This window comes from Cyprinodon tularosa, unplaced genomic scaffold, assembly GCF_016077235.1.
Source record: "Cyprinodon tularosa strain WSP-4 unplaced genomic scaffold, ASM1607723v1 ctg908, whole genome shotgun sequence".
Classification (NCBI taxonomy): domain Eukaryota; kingdom Metazoa; phylum Chordata; class Actinopteri; order Cyprinodontiformes; family Cyprinodontidae; genus Cyprinodon; species Cyprinodon tularosa.
This window is the reverse complement of record NW_024039683.1, coordinates 496,969-515,688: the sequence shown is the minus strand read 5'-3', so window position 1 is coordinate 515,688 and position 18,720 is coordinate 496,969. Positions and strand designations below refer to the sequence as shown.

At 43.6% G+C, this 18,720-nt stretch overlaps 1 protein-coding gene across 2 annotated transcripts in view; it reads right to left on the bottom strand.

The window, feature by feature from the left end:
• The window catches only part of si:ch211-71n6.4 (para-nitrobenzyl esterase), a 33,469-nt gene extending 28,223 nt beyond the window's left edge, over positions 1–5,246 (bottom strand). For both annotated transcript variants that reach the window (XM_038274322.1, XM_038274323.1), the window contains exon 1: positions 5,152–5,246. The gene's annotated coding sequence lies outside the window, so the exon portion shown is untranslated. The remainder of the gene's footprint in view (positions 1–5,151) is intronic.
• Between the last annotated feature and the right edge of the window lie 13,474 nt (positions 5,247–18,720).

Below are 18,720 nucleotides of genomic sequence, written 5' to 3'. Positions count from 1 at the left end.
CAGGTTCCCCCCTGTGTCTGGTTCCACCCTGTGTCTGGTTCCACCCTGTGCTGGTTCCCCCCTGTGCTGGTTCCCCCCTGTGTCTGGTTCCACCCTGTGTCTGGTTCCACCCTGTGCTGGTTCCACCCTGTGCTGGTTCCCCCCTGTGCAGGTTCCCCCCTGTGTCTGGTTCCACCCTGTGTCTGGTTCCACCCTGTGCTGGTTCCCCCCTGTGCTGGTTCCACCCTGTGTCTGGTTCCACCCTGTGCTGGTTCCACCCTGTGCTGGTTCCCCCCTGTGCAGGTTCCCCCCTGTGTCTGGTTCCACCCTGTGTCTGGTTCCACCCTGTGCTGGTTCCCCCCTGTGCTGGTTCCCCCCTTGTGCTGCTTCCACCCTGTGCTGGTTCCCCCCTGTGCTGGTTCCCCCCTGTGTCTGGTTCCACCCTGTGTCTGGTTCCACCCTGTGCTGGTTCCCCCCTGTGCTGGTTCCCCCCTGTGTCTGGTTCCACCCTGTGTCTGGTTCCACCCTGTGTCTGGTTCCACCCTGTGTCTGGTTCCACCCTGTGCTGGTTCCCCCCTGTGTCTGGTTCCAACCCATGCTGGTTCCCCCCTGTGCAGGTTCCCCCCTATGTCTGGTTCCACCCTGTGCTGTTTCTCCCCCTGTACTTCCCCCCCCCCATGCAGGTTCCCCCCTGTGCTGGTTCCCCCCCTTCGCAGGTCCCTCCTGTGCTGGTTCCACCCTTTGTTGGTTCCTCCCTGTGCTGGTCCTGCCTGTGCAGATTCCCCCTTGTGCAGATTCCCCCTTGTGCTGGTTCCACCCTGTGCAGGTTCCCCCCTGTGTCTGGTTCCACCCTGTGTCTGGTTCCACCCTGTGCTGGTTCCCCCCTGTGCTGGTTCCCCCCTGTGTCTGGTTCCACCCTGTGTCTGGTTCCACCCTGTGCTGGTTCCACCCTGTGCTGGTTCCCCCCTGTGCAGGTTCCCCCCTGTGTCTGGTTCCACCCTGTGTCTGGTTCCACCCTGTGCTGGTTCCCCCCTGTGTCTGGTTCCCCCTGTGCTGGTTCCACCCTGTGCTGGTTCCCCCCTGTGCTGGTTCCACCCTGTACAGGTTCCCCCCTGTGTCTGGTTCCACCCTGTGTCTGGTTCCACCCTGTGCTGGTTCCCCCCTGTGCTGGTTCCCCCCTGTGTCTGGTTCCACCCTGTGTCTGGTTCCACCCTGTGCTGGTTCCACCCTGTGCTGGTTTCCCCCTGTGCAGGTTCCCCCCTGTGTCTGGTTCCACCCTGTGTCTGGTTCCACCCTGTGCTGGTTCCCCCCTGTGCTGGTTCCCCCCTGTGTCTGGTTCCACCCTGTGCAGGTTCCCCCCTGTATCTGGTTCCACCCTGTGTCTGGTTCCACCCTGTGCTGGTTCCCCCCTGTGCTGGTTCCCCCCTGTGTCTGGTTCCACCCTGTGTCTGGTTCCACCCTGTGCTGGTTCCACTCTGTGCTGGTTCCCCCCTGTGCAGGTTCCCCCCTGTGTCTGGTTCCACCCTGTGTCTGGTTCCACCCTGTGCTGGTTCCCCCCTGTGCTGGTTCCCCCCTGTGTCTGGTTCCACCCTGTGCTGGTTCCCCCCTGTGCTGGTTCCCCCCTGTGCTGGTTCCCCCCTGTGTCTGGTTCCACCCTGTGCTGGTTCCCCCCTGTGCTGGTTCCCCCCTGTGCTGGTTCCCCCCTGTGTCTGGTTCCCCCCTGTGTCTGGTTCCAACCTGTGCTGGTTCCCCCCTGTGCAGGTTCCCCCCTATGTCTGGTTCCACCCTGTGCTGTTTCTCCCCCTGTAACCACCGTGCAGGTTCCCCCCTGTGCTGGTTCCCCCCCTTCGCAGGTCCCCCCTGTGCTGGTTCCACCCTTTGTTGGTTCCTCCCTGTGCTGGTCCTGCCTGTGCAGATTCCCCCTTGTGCAGATTCCCCCTTGTGCTGGTTCCACCCTGTGTCTGGTTCCACCCTGTGCTGGTTCCCCCCTGTGCTGGTTCCCCCCTGTGTCTGGTTTCACCCTGTGTCTGGTTCCACGCTGTGCTGGTTCCCCCCTGTGCTGGTTCCCCCCTGTGTCTGGTTCCACCCTGTGTCTGGTTCCACCCTGTGCTGGTTCCCCCCTGTGCTGGTTCCCCCCTGTGTCTGGTTCCACCCTGTGTCTGGTTCCCCCCTGTGCTGGTTCCCCCCTGTGTCTGGTTCCACGCTGTGCTGGTTCCCCCCTGTGCTGGTTCCCCCCTGTGTCTGGTTCCACCCTGTGTCTGGTTCCACGCTGTGCTGGTTCCCCCCTGTGCTGGTTCCCCCCTGTGTCTGGTTCCACCCTGTGTCTGGTTCCACCCTGTGCTGGTTCCAGCCTGTGCTGGTTCCCCCCTGTGCTGGTTCCACCCTTTGTTGGTTCCTCCCTGTGCTGGTTCCCCCCTGTGTCTGGTTTCACCCTGTGTCTGGTTCCACCCTGTGCTGGTTCCCCCCTGTGCTGGTTTCCCCCTGTGTCTGGTTCCACCCTTTGTTGGTTCCTCCCTGTGCTGGTCCTGCCTGTGCAGATTCCCCCTTGTGCAGATTCCCCCTTGTGCTGGTTCCACCCTGTGCAGGTTCCACCCTGTGTCTGGTTCCCCCCTGTGTCTGGTTCCCCCCTTGTGCTGGTTCCTTTAACATTAAAGGGAATAAATGACCCAGCTTCTCTTGAACCTTTAACACCTAATCATTTGTTTCAAATGAAATCTGAGTCTGCCTTGCCTCCTGCAGGAACATTTGTGAGGGAAGATATTTATTCCTCAAAACGTTGGCGCCGGGTACAGTTTCTGGTCGAACAGTTTTGGAGTCGATGGAAGAGGGAATACCTCCAGAATATTTCCATTAGACAAAAGTGGCATGTAATTCGGCGCAATATAAAGGTAAATGATGTTGTAATAGTCAAAGAAGATTTTCTCCCAAGAAATAGGTGGCTATTGGGTCGTGTTGTGGAAACGATGGTTGATGGTGATGGTTTGGTTCGAAGAGTGAAGGTGAGAACAGGAGAACAGAGATCTGGAAGGGATATTATCTCAAAGAGCTCAGTAATAGAAAGACCGGTGCAAAAATTGGTAGTGTTATTAGAAAGTGACATTTAAACGTAATGTACACAGACGAATATGTTTAAATGATCTGCATGGTTTAAAATAATGCATGATTGTGGGGTAATAGTTCATGCATTATTGGTGGGAGTGTAATGGGTAGTTAACAATTAAAATTAAGTTTCTTTAACTATTTAAACTTGTAACTATTTATATTTAACTATTTATAGGATATATTTATTGTAAATTATTTATATTTAACTATTTATAGGATATAGTTATTGTAAATTATTTATAGGATTGCAGATTGTTTGATTATATTTGTCTGTTTTGATTACCACTGTTTTGTATTGTGTTTTGTTTATTGTAATCGCATGTTTTAAAATTTTCTTTGTTATGTACCTCCCGGGCTGCCGCAGCTTAATGAGGACAGGCCCTATAAAGGCCGCTGTATCAATGTATGCCGACAATAACCCTCAGAGCCGTGCTTGCATTGTGATTCTTAGCGTTCCCTGGTGAAAGCAGCGAGGTACGTTTTATTTCGTTTGTGTGTTGTAAGTTTATGTTTATATTCTAATATTTGTATTTGTTTAGTTTTCACGGTGACATTGATGACTGAGATGATCCGCATCAAAGAAAATAAACATTGAAAATCACCTGTCGAGACCGCTGAAATTTCATTCACTGCTGGGGAGCTGCTACACACCCTTTGTTGGTTCCTCCCTGTGCTGGTCCTGCCTGTGCAGATTCCCCCTTGTGCTGGTTCCACCCTGTGTAGGTTCCCCCCTGTGCAGGTTCCCCCCTATGTCTGGTTCCACCCTGTGCTGTTTCTCCCCCTGTACTTCCCCCACCGTACAGGTTCCCCCCTGTGCAGGTTCCCCCCTATGTCTGGTTCCACCCTGTGCTGTTTCTCCCCCTGTACTTCCCCCACCGTACAGGTCCCCCCTGTGCAGGTTCCACCCTTTGTTGGTTCCCCCCTGTGCAGATTCCCCCTTGTGCTGGTTCCACCCTGTGCAGGTTCCCCCCTGTGTCTGGTTCCACCCTGTGCTGGTTCCACCCTGTGCAGGTCCCCCCTTGTGCTGGTTCCCCCCGGTGTCTGGTTCCACCCTATGTATGGTTCCACCCTGTGTCTGGTTCCCCCCTGTGCTGGTTCCCTTGACATCATGTACAGTAATAATACAATCATGATACATATGTGATTGTTTTGCAACCCTAATTTTCAAAATATTCTTTTGTGGAGCTGCAGAAATAATGAGGAGTCTGTTTGGGCTTTAATGACTGAAACAGAAACTGATGATTTTTAATTTTGGGGAATTTCTGGGTATTTATTGTTTAAAAGGAAGCCAGACAGGAAATAGAAGCTGTTCTCCTCTAAAAACTAAATTACTTCCAATCAGCGCAGCAAGATAAAAAGCAACACATCTTTTCATGCTTCTGGAGTTATTTCTGTGAATAAACTCGCAGTCAGCTCCTTATTTGGGATAAATCACTGCTTAGAAGCAGCTGAGAGCTGGTTTAAGACTTTTGCACAGTGCTGGACCGTTAGCCTGACCCAGTCTGCTGATCTTACATTAAAATCAGTGGATATTTTTCAGTAAGTGTTGAGTACAAAGGTCAGATTTTAGGATAAAATGATCAGAGTTCAACCAGAAGTGTTTGCATTAACTAACCGATAGAGGAAAACTTAAAACAATAAGCGGAGAAACTGGGTGGAGAACACATGCCATGACAGACTCCAACCAGTAGAACCAGTACGACACAAGAAATAACCCATACTGGTGTAACCAGAACCAAAGAAAAACAATAAAATGGTCAAATGTAAGGGAAAAAAACTAATGCAGAATCGCCTTTACTTCATTATGCGTTAAAAAAAAATGAATATATATATATTCGCTAAAGTGGAAAAAAACCCATAAATATGGACTTCAATAAGGAAAAGTTTATTAGTGAATAGTTAGAAGAGCAGAAACAGTCCAGTAAACATTTGTGACAGTTAATAAATACTCATTTATCTCCTATAAACTGATTTCCTGTCGCTCTTATAAAACCGCATTCCTCTTAAATTTCACGTTAAAAAACCTTTTTTACTTATAGAAAAGATGAAAAGTCAAGTTTAGTAACTTACCATGTCCTAAAAACTCGAATCTTTAAAAAAGTTTAGCTCTAAAAACTTGACGCATGTAGTTCTGAACTGCGCGAGTGCGCATGCGCAGAGGTTTCCCTTTATAAGGGCATTTAAAGGGACAGTACCCTCAGAAGTAACATGAATCTGACAACTGGGAGTAAACAAACCCAAAAAACATTTATAAGGGGACACATTGCATAAAGACATCAGATCTGAAACCACTTTTTTCATTTCTTGATAAAATCTAACAGAATATAAGGTACAGTTCATGAGTTTGATGTAAGATTTAGCTGGAATGTTACAGGCAGTTAATATATAACCTGCAGTAGATAACGACTCAACTACCTGTGGTTTAATATAAATCTATTTAAGTTGCTATTTTAAGTAATTTAACATCAGCAAACTTTGCATTTTATTTCTTTACGGAAATAGTTATTGTTTGAACAGTGACATGGATGAAGGAGGCAGCGAGCCTCCGGTGTGAGGCATGAAAGGAAAAGTAAACTCCTTAAAGAACATTAAGGGGGAGTAAAAAGTAATCTAGCCAAAATTATGTGCTGTAATATTTTTGTTTTAGGGTCGCTGACCTAAAATGTTTTGCATGTTCTGTCAATTATTCAAAAAAATATAGCATATAAAAACATAGATATAAAGTAGCTAAAGATGTTTTTTTTATTTGTCCTTACTGTTAAGGTTAGATATAACAATATTGTATGCACTAAACATCTCCCAAATCTCTGTTTGTTAAATAAACAGGACGATTATTAGTTAAGCAATTAAAAACCACAATAGAAATACATCATCCTTTGTCATTTTGATGAGAAAAAGTTGGAAAAACAAACATAGGGAATGTAAATTCTTTTGGAGGTGTGACAGAGCCTGGGCACAGGACAGACAACCATGCAGAGACAGACTGTAACCTGGCAGTCAGCTGGGGATGAACGTTAAACTTACATGGATGTTTTATTAACCACTGGAGGACACATCTGGATCGAGTCACTGGCAAGAAATGATATGAATGAACAAACCTGAACAAGCTTTCTGATGCTCACTTGTAGTGCAGCTGATATATGGGGTCCCTGTATGGAACAAAGGTTCAAAGCAGTAAGAACACATGGCTTCAGAATTTAGGAAACAAATGTCAGTTTTAGCTCTTATTCTGGGATAACTTGAGTATTTTAAAATTGTAATAGACATTAGACCTCTTTTCTAATTCATAAATCTAAAACACCAACAAAATTTAAAAGAGGTAATTGTTGCTGTTAGGTCGGCAATGACCTCCTGCACTGAATTATGCATTATATTCACGGATTCTTCAAAGCATGATTTTGATCTGTGAAACCTTCTCTTTATATGCAAAAAAAAAAAAAAAAAAATACAAGAAAAGAAAAGAAGGACAGGGTCACCAGGTGATCCTGCTGGGACCTTCTCTGATTAACACCTATGATGGAGTCATTCATCAGACTCCAGGTGTGTTCTGGTCCAGAGCGAAGTCTGCTTCACTTTGTGAGGATCAGCATCTTTCCTGCAGTTTTTTCCCACATCTTCTTTAACAGCCTCCCTCCGCCGCTCTGTCAGTTATTTAACACAGTCATTGAGCTGCATCCTTACCGAGGCGATGGATGGAGGCAGGCATGTAACCGCAGAGTTACCACAAACCACATTATAGTAAAATCCATTCAGATCAATGCTGCAGACCGGCCTTGTCGTTCTGCTTAAAAGCCCTCAGTAATCCTTTGATTAGAGGAATTGATGATGGTCCCCGAGGGGCCAAGCTGCTTTTTGCCAACTCAGCTGATCAGAGCATCGATTCACTGAGAACCAAACTCGCATCAATCGGTTAATCCAGGGGAACCAAAGTCCAGTCCTGCAGATCTACTGTTGCTCCAAACAGCCCTGAATCGAATAATCTGCAGTCGGTCGCTTCGCTCTGCAGAGACTTGGTAGCTGGTCATCCATCTGAACCCGAAGTGTTTCAGATACGATTCAACTATAGGTTGTAGGAAACTATGGAGGGCTGAATTCAACTGAATTCACTATCACACTTCTGTTACTCTTTTTTTTTTACATTTTGTACTTTTTTTCTAACATTTCGTAGCTAAATGTGAAATCTAAATCATGTATTTATGTATATTATTGCATTTAATAAATAAATAAATAAATAAATAAATATATATATATATATATATATATATATATATATATATATATATATATATATATATATATATATATATATATATATATATATATATATATATATATATATATAATTATTATTAGATTTAATATAATGTTAAAATTTTATGCAATTTGCTTTGTGTCCACGGGCATTGCTGTTTGTTTTTTTTGTGAAAAGATGATCCTCTATGCAAGTGGTCACCCTCTTATGTTCTATAAAAACATAATAAATATAAGAAAATAATAACATAATAATAACATAATGTCAACATTTATATGTTGGATCTATTTCTACATTCTATATCTATATATACATTTTATATTCATATGCAAATCTTGAACCTACAGAAATGTATTGCATTCACCCCTTATGCTGTGCTGCATTAAAAAAAAAAAATCTGACAGTCTTTTCTCATAATTACAAGATAAGATCTCATAATTGCGAGATACCGAATTTGGAATTATGAGATCCTGATCTCAATATTATGAAATCTTATCTAATTACAAAATAAGATGTCATAATTATGAGATAATATTTCATATTTAGGAGATCAGGAAGGACAGTCAATGTTGAGCTATGCTACATGAAGCGTCAACAATGAGTGGGTTGTCAGATTTAATATGCTTTATTTCCTTTTAGGCATGCAACACTGGAAAATACTGAGATTCCTCAATGTGGATGGATTCAGTTTTAGTTTGTCAGCATTGCGCAGTAAGTCTTTACAATTGTTCCACCCTGACTAGTTTAAAATCACACTGCTCCTGCAGGAGCAATTAAACCAGCACAGGATGCTTTATGGTTATAAATTAATTCATCTGAAATCCATTCCAGCTGGCATGGTGGAGTCCCAAATAAATGTCCGCCGGTACCTTCTCAAAGTCCTAGATCCACAAGGAACACAGCTGAGGGTTCAGAATCATTTAAAACGACCAGGTGCCAAAGTCAAAACTAAAACCATACGGAATCTGTATTAATGGAGCCGTTGATGGATTTTCATGCATGGTCACATGGCTGCATGCTTACTGCACAAGGAGTAATCCCAGGGTTATAGCTGGGTACTTTATTGATGAAGTGGAAAATGGGAGCGGAGCACCAATGAGTATCAGGTCAGACCTGCAGAGAACTCTTCACTGGAACTGATGCAGATATTCTGAAGAAGTAATCATGAAAACCAGTTTTCTGAGAGACGCTTCATTACTGGCTCAAGCAATCATGACCAAATATATAGACAAGATCTCATAATTATGAGATTGTATCTTGTAATTATGAGAAAAGATCTCATAATTACAAGATATCTCATAGTTATGAAATACTGATCAAATAACCTTATTGAGATAAACTGTCTGCTTTCTTTTTTCTTTGGTGAATGGACCTATATCTACGAATATATCTTATATAGAAATAAATTAAACACATTAATTTAGATGTAGACTGAGCTTCTTTGCTTGGTTTGGAGAATCCCAGCGGCCCTCCCCTGTCCCTGCCCTGTCCCCTCCCCCACCCAGCGCTGACACCCTCCCACTCACTGTCCAGGAGCTCAACGTCAGGAAGGTGCTCCTTGCAGTGAACCCCAGGAAGGCCGCAGGCCCAGACGGAGTCCCTGGCAAGGTGCTAAAAGCATGCGCGGGCGAGCTCGCCCTGACCTTCACCAGGCTCTTCAACCTGTCCTTGGCCCAAGCCACCGTTCCGTCCCGCCTGAAAACCTCCACCATCATCCCGGTGCCGAAGAAGTCTGCCATCACCAGCCTGAATGATTACCGCCCAGTGGCCCTCACTCCGGTAATCATGAAATGCTTTGAGAAGCTGGTTCTTCAGCACATCAAGGACTGTCTCCCCCCACACCTGGATCCCCAACAGTTTGCATACCGGGCCAACCGTTCCACAGAGGACGCCGTTGCCATGGCTCTCCACTCTGCTGTGAACCACCTGGAGCAGCAGCAGAGCTACGTCCGGATGCTCTTTGTGGATTACAGCTCGGCCTTTAACACCATCCTCCCGGACAGACTCATCATCAAACTGGGCTCCCTTGGACCCCCCCCTCTCACATGTGCCTGGATTAACAACTTCCTGACCGACCGACCCCAGGCTGTGAAAGTTGGCCCCCACCTCTCCTCCACCCGCACGCTGAGCATCGGCTCCCCACAGGGCTGTGTGCTGAGCCCCCTCCTCTTCTGCCTCTACACCCACGATTGCAGACCGATCCACAACCACAACCGGATCATCAAGTACGCCGACGATACCGCTGTGGTCGGTCTCATCTCCAGGGGCGACGAGGCCGCCTACAGAGAGGAGGTCCTGAAGCTGGCTGATTGGTGCTCAGAGAACAATCTGACTCTGAACACCAAGAAAACCAACGAGCTCATCATAGACTTCAGGAGGCACAGCCCTGAGCCAGCTCCCCTCTTCATCAACGGCGAGCAGGTGGAGAGGGTTCACAGCGTCAAATACCTCGGCGTCCACATCTCTGACCGCATCACCTGGTCAGAGAACATCACCACCATCATCAAGAAGGCCCGGCAAAGGTTACACTTCCTGAGAATCCTCAGAAGGTATAACCTCAACTCCGATCTGCTGCTGGCCTTCTACCGCTCCTCCATCGAGAGCTTGCTGACCTACTGCATCATAGTATGGTTCGGCAGCTCCACTGCTGCCGACAGGGAGAGGCTGCAGAGGGTGATAAAGGCGGCGCAGAGGATTATCGGTCGCCCTCTCCCTTCCCTGGCAGACATTAACTCCACCCGGTGCCTCAGCAGAGCCAGGGCCATCTCCAAGGACAGCTCCCACCCTGGCTCCACCCTGTTTGACCTGTTGCCCTCTGGAAGGCGCAACAGGCAAATGAGGATCAGGACAAACAGACTCAAGAACAGTTTCTTCCCCCGAGCCATTGCCCCCCCTCAACTCCGACCTGCACTGTCGGTCACTTTACACCTGTTTTGCACTATCCCCCCCACCACAATCTGTGCCAGTACTGTTTACATTTCCTTTTCACTGTTTACATTTCCTTTTAATATATTTATATATTTTTTTGTAACTGTTTAAATTTCCTTTTCCTTTTAATATATTTATATATTTTTTATTTTTATTTTTTATTTCACGGTAGCTGTTATGGAAGTCCCAAATCTCATTGTATCTGTTGCAGAATATAATGACAATAAAGGCTTTTTGACTTTTGACTTTTTGATTTACATACATATTTTTAATGCAGGGTTTTGCTCTGAAATGTTAGGAAAAGCACTAAATGTGAAAAAGCTTTGCTAAGTGGCGGAAATGCAGAATTCCTTTTTCTTGGTTTAATTTTTCACGTTCTGTGCTCCATAGTGAGCAGCTCTCCAGGCGTGGACTTCTGACTCTCTGGTTTAAACCAGTCCAGCAGCCTCAGTGGAAAACCAGACCTGGTGGAAGCACTGGGGAGGAAGGGAGGTGCTAATCAAGCAGATCGATCCTTTCCTTGCTAACAAAGACAAATCACACCCAGTGTTTTGTTTTTTATTCCTTATAAACACAGCTGCTTCTACGGCTTCGTTTTCAGGCCTTCCCATTCCTCACACCAAATCCGTTTAGCAGCCTTGATGTTTCTTCACACACCAGGAAGGCTCAGAGAGAAAGTGGACCGATTGGTTGCAGTTTCCCTCAGCTGGATATTATTATCACTGATGGTTAAAGAATCTGGTTTAGTCTGCGGGTGGGAAGCATTCATCTCGTTCAGGCGAGCCGGGAGGCTGCAATTACTCTCTGACTTATGAACACCTCTGAACCATCTCTGTGGGGGGGTGTTGAAGACTGCTGCAGGATTAAATAAAGCTCTGCATTTCTTTTTCTTGTCTAATAGTGTTTTAAAAAAAGATTTTCTTTTCCTTTGCTCCTGATGTCCCGGTCTGTCTGCCGGGAGAGTCACTCTGAAATGAGGGAAAGCTTTTAGCTTTATTTCCCTGCAGCCCTGTTCATTCCTTATAACTATTCTGTCACATTATGACCACAGATATCAGGGTTATGGGAGATTTCTTTGAGAAAATAACTCAAAGAAGGAAGCTGCTGGAAAATGTCAATGGTTTTAAACGCTTCAGTTTTTTATTCCGTCTACATGAAATGGAAACTTTTTCCCCCTCTCTTCATTCAAAAGGGGCTCAAATGAATCAGTGAGCAGCTCTGAACAGCAGGCATTTCCAGTTGGATTGTGGTCTGGACTTTGACTAGGCCATTCCAACATATGCATCCTACCTTATCTAAGAATCCAACCTATCAGCCTTCTGCAGTCTCTAACATGTTTTTCCTTCAGGATTCTCCTGGATTTAGCTCCATATGTCCATTAACTCTGAACAGATTCACAAACTGAGGTAGAAGGGACGTTAAAAAATGAAAAATGCAAAAGCTCAAGAACAGGCATACTGTAGCACAAGGGAGGAAACAAAGATAAATATTAGTTTAAAATAAAACAGGGAAGACAAAAGTGAGACTCCCTGTAACAAGGAGGGGAGAGTGTGACCCCCTGGAACGACAAACAAAGAGATGCATCTCTTGGTAAACCCTGATATTAGGAAGCATAGATGCTAGGTGTACTCAGCAGTGAAGCTGTGGAGGCTGAACAAATCTGCTGAGCTGAGTTTCAAGCAGAGAGCCGCCTCTGAGGGTGCATACATCTATGATAGGGAGGGTGTTTATGGGGATTACAAGAGCAGCGCAGCTGCTTCCCCCTTTGTGCAAGGCAGCTGATTATTAAACGATACAAACCTGGAAAAATGGCGTCTTTGTTACAGCCTGCAGCGGCTCATAGTGAAGCAGCGTCAGGACAGCAGGGGGGAGCAATATGCGCCCTCCTCATTCATTGTTTAACAGACCTTATGTTGGGATGTTTTTGAAGCACAAAAATGTGATTTTAATCCTTTAACAAGTTTTTAGTATTTTCATTTGTACAAACTGGTGTTTGCGACATTGTCTGTGATCAGCTAAGAACCAAAAGATATTCTTTACTTCCAGAGATCCTAAAATAACTGAGAGTGCCAACATAAATGAATCACGGCAGTGTTGGTTCTTAAGCCTGGTGTTCAGAGGTAGAATAGTTTTAGTGATAATGCGGTTTGGATGCCTGGGTGAGTCCTCTTAGCCTTCCACCACAGTCCGAGGTCTTCTGCAGCCTTTTATAGGATTTCTAGGATTTCGATTCATCTGCCTTTCCATCACTGCTAAGCTGCTCCTAAAAAAAAGATAAAATCAGTGTCGGAAAGCTGTCATTTTGTATACACTCTGGGTATATAAATTATATAAATAAGTCTAAAATGTAAAGGAATAATATTTGACATCTATAGCTGCTTTCCTGTTTATTTATTTCTAAATTTGCTCTGTGGATTTCCAGATCGCTTATGCTTTACACTTTAAAATATGCTGTATTTTTTTTTTTTTTTTATGACATTGGTTGCTGGGCAACAACATTCATATGAGGTCATATAAACAAAACAACTGCAGCTAAATTGTGTCTAAAACTAATTCATTTCAGTTAATTTATATAGAGCAAGTATAGAACACAAGGCTCTCCACAGAGACAATTCAATCAGATTGGTTAAAAATGTTCTATCTGAGGAAAACCTGCAGACTGCATCCAGTTATCGACTGCAGAAATCACTCCTGGATGAGCATATGGCAACAGAAGACATTCACCTGCTTTGTGTCACATGCACTGTTCATGCATACAGCGACAGTGGAGAGGAAAAACTGCCAGGTAAGCAGAGCCAGGCTCACTGTGATCAGCTTTCTGCAGAGGCAGACATGAGGTTCATGTAGAGGGAAGAAAAACATAAAAGCATGGATCTATAAATAATTTCTACACACTCTAAAAAGGCTGGGTTATATTATCTACCCAAACACTGGGTTTTAAACTCTTCGACTCATTATGAGTAATTTTGAGGGTAGTTGGGTTATATAAATGGGACTTGGGTTATTTTCTGTCCAACCCATGTGCTGGGTCAAAATGATTTTTCAAATCCATCAACCAAACATGCATCAGTTGAGCCAGCAGCACCTGGTTGTTTGTGCTTTCATCTCAAACAAACGGTTTTCATGACTCGGCCAAGCTGCACGCTCTATTCACCTTTATCTCACACATTTGGAGCAACTGACTGATTATTTTCAGGGCAAGTCATTAATATAAGGTTTTTTCACAGAGCATCTAATCAACCGTCTCTATATTTTGTTACATATTGAATAAAATTGTGTCTTTTATTGTTGAGGCTAGTAGGTTGGTCTGTCTAACTAGCAAGCTGTTATCATAGAAGAACATACGCTTACAGCTTTGCTTTCCGTAAAAATTCAAAAAATATCCACTGGACTTGGTTTTCAAGATTTGAAGACGTTTCTCCACCTCTCCAGGAAGCTTTCTCAATTCAAATGTCTGGATCCGCAGTGAGTTTGAGTCTTATATAGACAACGCCTTGTATCGCTTGGAAACATGCAATAGAAACCGATGAATGGGTCGTTAGTTCCATCGTTAGCCTGTAATATCTGAACCTGTCTATGATTCTAGGGGTCGGTCGTTAAAGGGGGGATTGCCATTAAGGGGGGGGGATTGTCTCCTGTAATACCTGAAACCTGTCTATGATTGTTAAGGGTTGGTCGTTAAGGAGGTATTGTTCACCGGCTGGAGCGGGTAAGTCCCTCGTTCCTCTGTGATGGGGTGGGGGGTTTGGTGATATCTGGAAGGGATCATGTCTATGATTGAATTGTATGTTTTTGGAAGCTGGAATCTGAGTCCACCACCTCTGTTTAAAGTTGGTTTTTCTCTCTTAACATAGATGGCTTCCTTCACGCCCCTCTCAAACCACCTATTTTCTTTATCCAAAATATGGACATTCTGGTCCTCAAAAGAATGTCCTTTGTCCATAAGGTGTAGGTGTACTGCGGAGTCTTGTCCAGAGGCGGCCGCTCTTCTGTGTTGGGCCATGCGTCTGTGGAGAGGTTGTTTTGTTTCGCCAATATAAAGATCAGAGTATTCCTCGCTGCACTGAACAGCATATACTACTCCGCTCATATTCGGTCTGGGGGTTTTATCTTTAGGGTGCACTAGCCTCTGTTTAAGGGTTTGGTTTGGCTTGAAATGTACTGGGATCTTGTGTTTGGAGAAAATCCTCTTGAGCTTTTCAGACACTCCAGCAACATAAGGGATTGTGATGTTTTTGCGTTTAATTTTCCCATCGCTGTCTTCTGTTGCGTGTCTTTTGGATTTCCTTGCTGATTTGATAAAAGCCCAGTTTGGATATCCACAGTTTCGGAGAGCATCTTTGATGTGTTTCTGTTCTTTTTGTTTCCCATCTGTTTTAGTAGGGACATGTTCTGCCCGGTGTTGTAAGGTTCTGATGACTGAGAGTTTGTGTTCCAGTGGGTGGTGTGAGTCAAAAAGAAGATACTGGTCTGTGTGAGTAGGTTTCCTATACACTTCAATGTTTAGGCTTCCATCTCCTTCCATGCTCACCAGGCAGTCCAGAAAGGGTAGTTTGTTGTCCTTGGCATCCTCTCTGGTGAATTTGATGTTACGGTCAACAGAGTTGATGTGTTTGGTGAAAGCTTCCACTTCCTCTAGTTGGATTTTGACGAAAGTGTCATCCACGTATCTAAACCAGTGGCTTGGTGGTATTCCATTGAAAGTGTCTAAAGCTCTCTTTTCCATTCCACAGAAGAGCGGCCGCCTCTGGACAAGACTCCGCAGTACACCTACACCTTATGGACAAAGGACATTCTTTTGAGGACCAGAATGTCCATATTCTGGATAAAGAAAATAGGTGGTTTGAGAGGGGCGTGAAGGAAGCCATCTATGTTAAGAGAGAAAAACCAACTTTAAACAGAGGTGGTGGACTCAGATTCCAGCTTCCAAAAACATACAATTCAATCATAGACATGATCCCTTCCAGATATCACCAAACCCCCCCACCCCATCACAGAGGAACGAGGGACCTCCCCGCCCCAGCCGGTGAACAATACCTCCTTAACGACCAACCCTTAACAATCATAGACAGGTTTCAGGTATTACAGGAGACAATCCCCCCTTTAACGACCGACCCCTAGAATCATAGACAGGTTCAGATATTACAGGCTAACGATGGAACTAACGACCCATTCATCGGTTACCATTGCATGTTTCCAAGCGATACAAGGCTTTGTCTATATAAGACTCAAACTCACTGCGGATCCAGACATTTGAATTGAGAAAGCTTCCTGGAGAGGTGGAGAAACGTCTTCAAATCTTGAAAACCAAGTCCAGTGGATTTTTTGAATTTTTACGGAATGACTATGACCTGGATGACTGAGAACCTTCATCAGCTTACAGCTTTGCTGTTTTATCATTTGGGATTTACTGAGTTCTCCGATTTATAATTTCCATTGCTGTTTGGTTGAGTTTATTTTAAGGTTGTTAGCTGGTTCTCTAACCAGCCTGGTTCATTTCCTGGCTAGTATAGGTGGAAACTAGTGATGGTGAGATGAGACCTCTTGAAGTATTGAACCGTTTCAGCCAATCGCTTCAGCAATGGGATAATTTCTTAGAGCTTCATTTGCTCATGAAACCACCTGCTGGCCGAGTGCAGAACCACGGTCAGCAATATAATCTATGATGCTTTTTACCTTTCAGGGTCCTTAGAAATTACCATTGATAATAATTATTAATTTCTCTAATGACTTTCATGTGAGTGTAGGTTTTTTTCTAAGCAAAGCACAGCCTTGTATGGCAGACTGTGTGTTTTTCTGTCATTATTGATAGAATCTTTTTTTAGACTGTGTCTCCAGCATTTGAAAACAATACAGTAACAAACAGGGAAAAATTGTTTCTTTATACTCAAATAAATAACAATTATTAAAAATATTTAGCAAAAGATAGTTAAATAGTTGTGTTTATAAGCCAAAAATGTATTTATGAAAAAAAATGACTTACAGTATTTGTAAACTATAGAAAAGCTGTTCCAAACCACCCTCTGTCTTAGTCATCCCTTTCATCCAAATGGTTTGGATTAAAGTCTTTCTCTCTCTTTTTTTATTAGACTGGAACAAACATGGTGCAGTGACTCCATGAGGCATCCAGACGTCAGCCTTATGTTCTGAACCTGGGAAAGTATCTGCCTGCATCTTAACCCTCTGTCACCACTGCTGAACAAAACACACTGCTTCCAGCAATCAATGTTTGCTTCAAGGTTTTTTTAATCTTCATTATTAAACACCCAAAGCAGTGTGAACATGTGTGGGAATTCCTGCATGGAGCAGTTTGTGAAACACCAGGAGGGAAGTTTGAACTCCTGTTTTCTTTTTGGGATGTTTAAAAAAAAGAAAAAAAGAAAAAATAATCAAATAATTGTGATATTTTCATGCTGTTCTTTCCTGTTGGTTTAAAAAAAACCAGGAGTCCCATTACCCCATGAAGTATGATTATTGATTTTGTGTTATGTAGTATTAATAGTTTGGTTGTTTAAGTTCTTTATTGTAGTTTTGTTTGGACATTTTTGCATGAATGAAGCAGAAGGACTGGCCATCCTGACTGTGGAAAGAAGTGTTAACATCAATGTCAATTATTTTTCCTTAGTTTTTGTTTATGTTAAGTTAAAGTACCTACCTTTTCCTGGTGTGGCTCCTCAGCAGGGCGGGGCAGTAAAAGGTAGAAGTGCTCCAGGTGCTGCAATGCACCTGGAGCAAACCAAAATGATCAGGAGGGTAGTTTTGGATAAGTTTTGTTAAGTTTGATGTTTTTTTTTTGTGATTTACTTTAGATTTGTTTAATTGTATTGATTTGTATGTATGTAAATTTTACTTTAGCTGTATGGTTTATTGTTTTGGTGTAGGTTTGTATGTATATTAATTTTGCTTCTTTTTCTTAATAATCCCCTCATGGTTCCTTCCTTCAAGTCACCTGAATTGAGTTGGGTATAACATGCTGTTTGCTCTTTTTAGTGTAAGAAGGTATTGGTGTTCAAAGCTGGAGTTCAATAAAACCACCAAAACTTCAGTTTCTCCATTAAATAGTCTGGCCTCCGCCAGTCAAGCTGACAGTTTTTCTGATTTTCCACATCCTGGTCACCTTGTTCTGTGATTGAAGTTGTATCTTTAGTTTTATAAAACTCTTTACTCACCATGCTGCTCCCATATTTCTGTGCTTCGGTCCCTCCTCTGATTCACACACAATGATACATACATTTACTTTTATAAGTAACGTTATTGTTTATTTGCTCTACAACCAAGTATTGTAGCAGACATAGATTTATCATCACCGTACAGATGTTGGAAGTCAAGTTCATAAAGTATCCCTAAATTAGAATATTATTAAAACATGCCTTCATTTCACTGACTCAGTTTTCCTGACAAATGGATACGAACACAGAATCAGAACATATACTTACACTTCTCATACGTAGACTATCCTCCCAGGTCTGTGGGCCAATCCCTCAAGGGGGAACAAACCCAGGAGGACATCCCCAGACCCCCCCAGTGTGGGAAGAGGGCAAGCTACTATGCTACTATTCCTATTGGTGCAGAATCCTTTTACGTCGACGTTGGCATAGTAACCAGAAATAAATATATATTTTTAACCCATTAAATTTTACAAAAAAATTATTTATATACAATTATTTATATTCTATACGACTTTTTTGTGTAGATTTTGTAGATTTTCTGTGTGTTTGGCTTTGAAATCTGATTTAAAACAAATCTAGATTGCCATCAGAACAAAAAAGCTTGAAACCAATACTGCAGCTTTCTGTTGCAGTATTCATTGTGCTTGGTTGCATTATTTCTGAAAATATGTTTCCAATAGATAAGTTTTTCTTGTTTGATGCCTTTTTGTGTCCCTCGTGAAGCTTTTTTGACTTAATTTCTGAAGATAGAGAAGACGTAAGAGCTCTGATGTGGCTTAAGCCTTGAGAAGGAGATGGATTTATCTCTCGTAAGGAAACAATAAAAGCCTATCTCTAAGCCGCAGCAGACTGCTTCTGGCAGGTTTAGGCAATTAAAGAGAAGAGGAAGGCCGCCACTGCTGTTCAGCTCTAAACCAAAAATATGTGCTTCTGCATTCAGTATTTTTGTAGCATGCACACATTGAAGAGGAAAAAATCATGGAGTCAAACACCAAGAGCAGACAGGAGGTCCCTGGAGAGCCTCGCTCTGTTTGTTTCTGGGTTTCTAGGCTCAACTCAAGTGGAAGGATGTAGTTCAGGTGAATGGTGCTTCTTTTCAGCTTCGATAAACTGTTTGCGACCGTGACGGATCCTAAGACTTTGCTTCAATACTCCAACAATGAGCAAAAGTTCACTACAGTTTTCTCCTTCAGTTCATTACAGTAGTTGTGTACGGGAAGCCACCTGGGACAAAAACTTTCAAAGTTCCCCATCAGGCAGGGGTGAGGAATTTTTACAAAACAGTTAAAT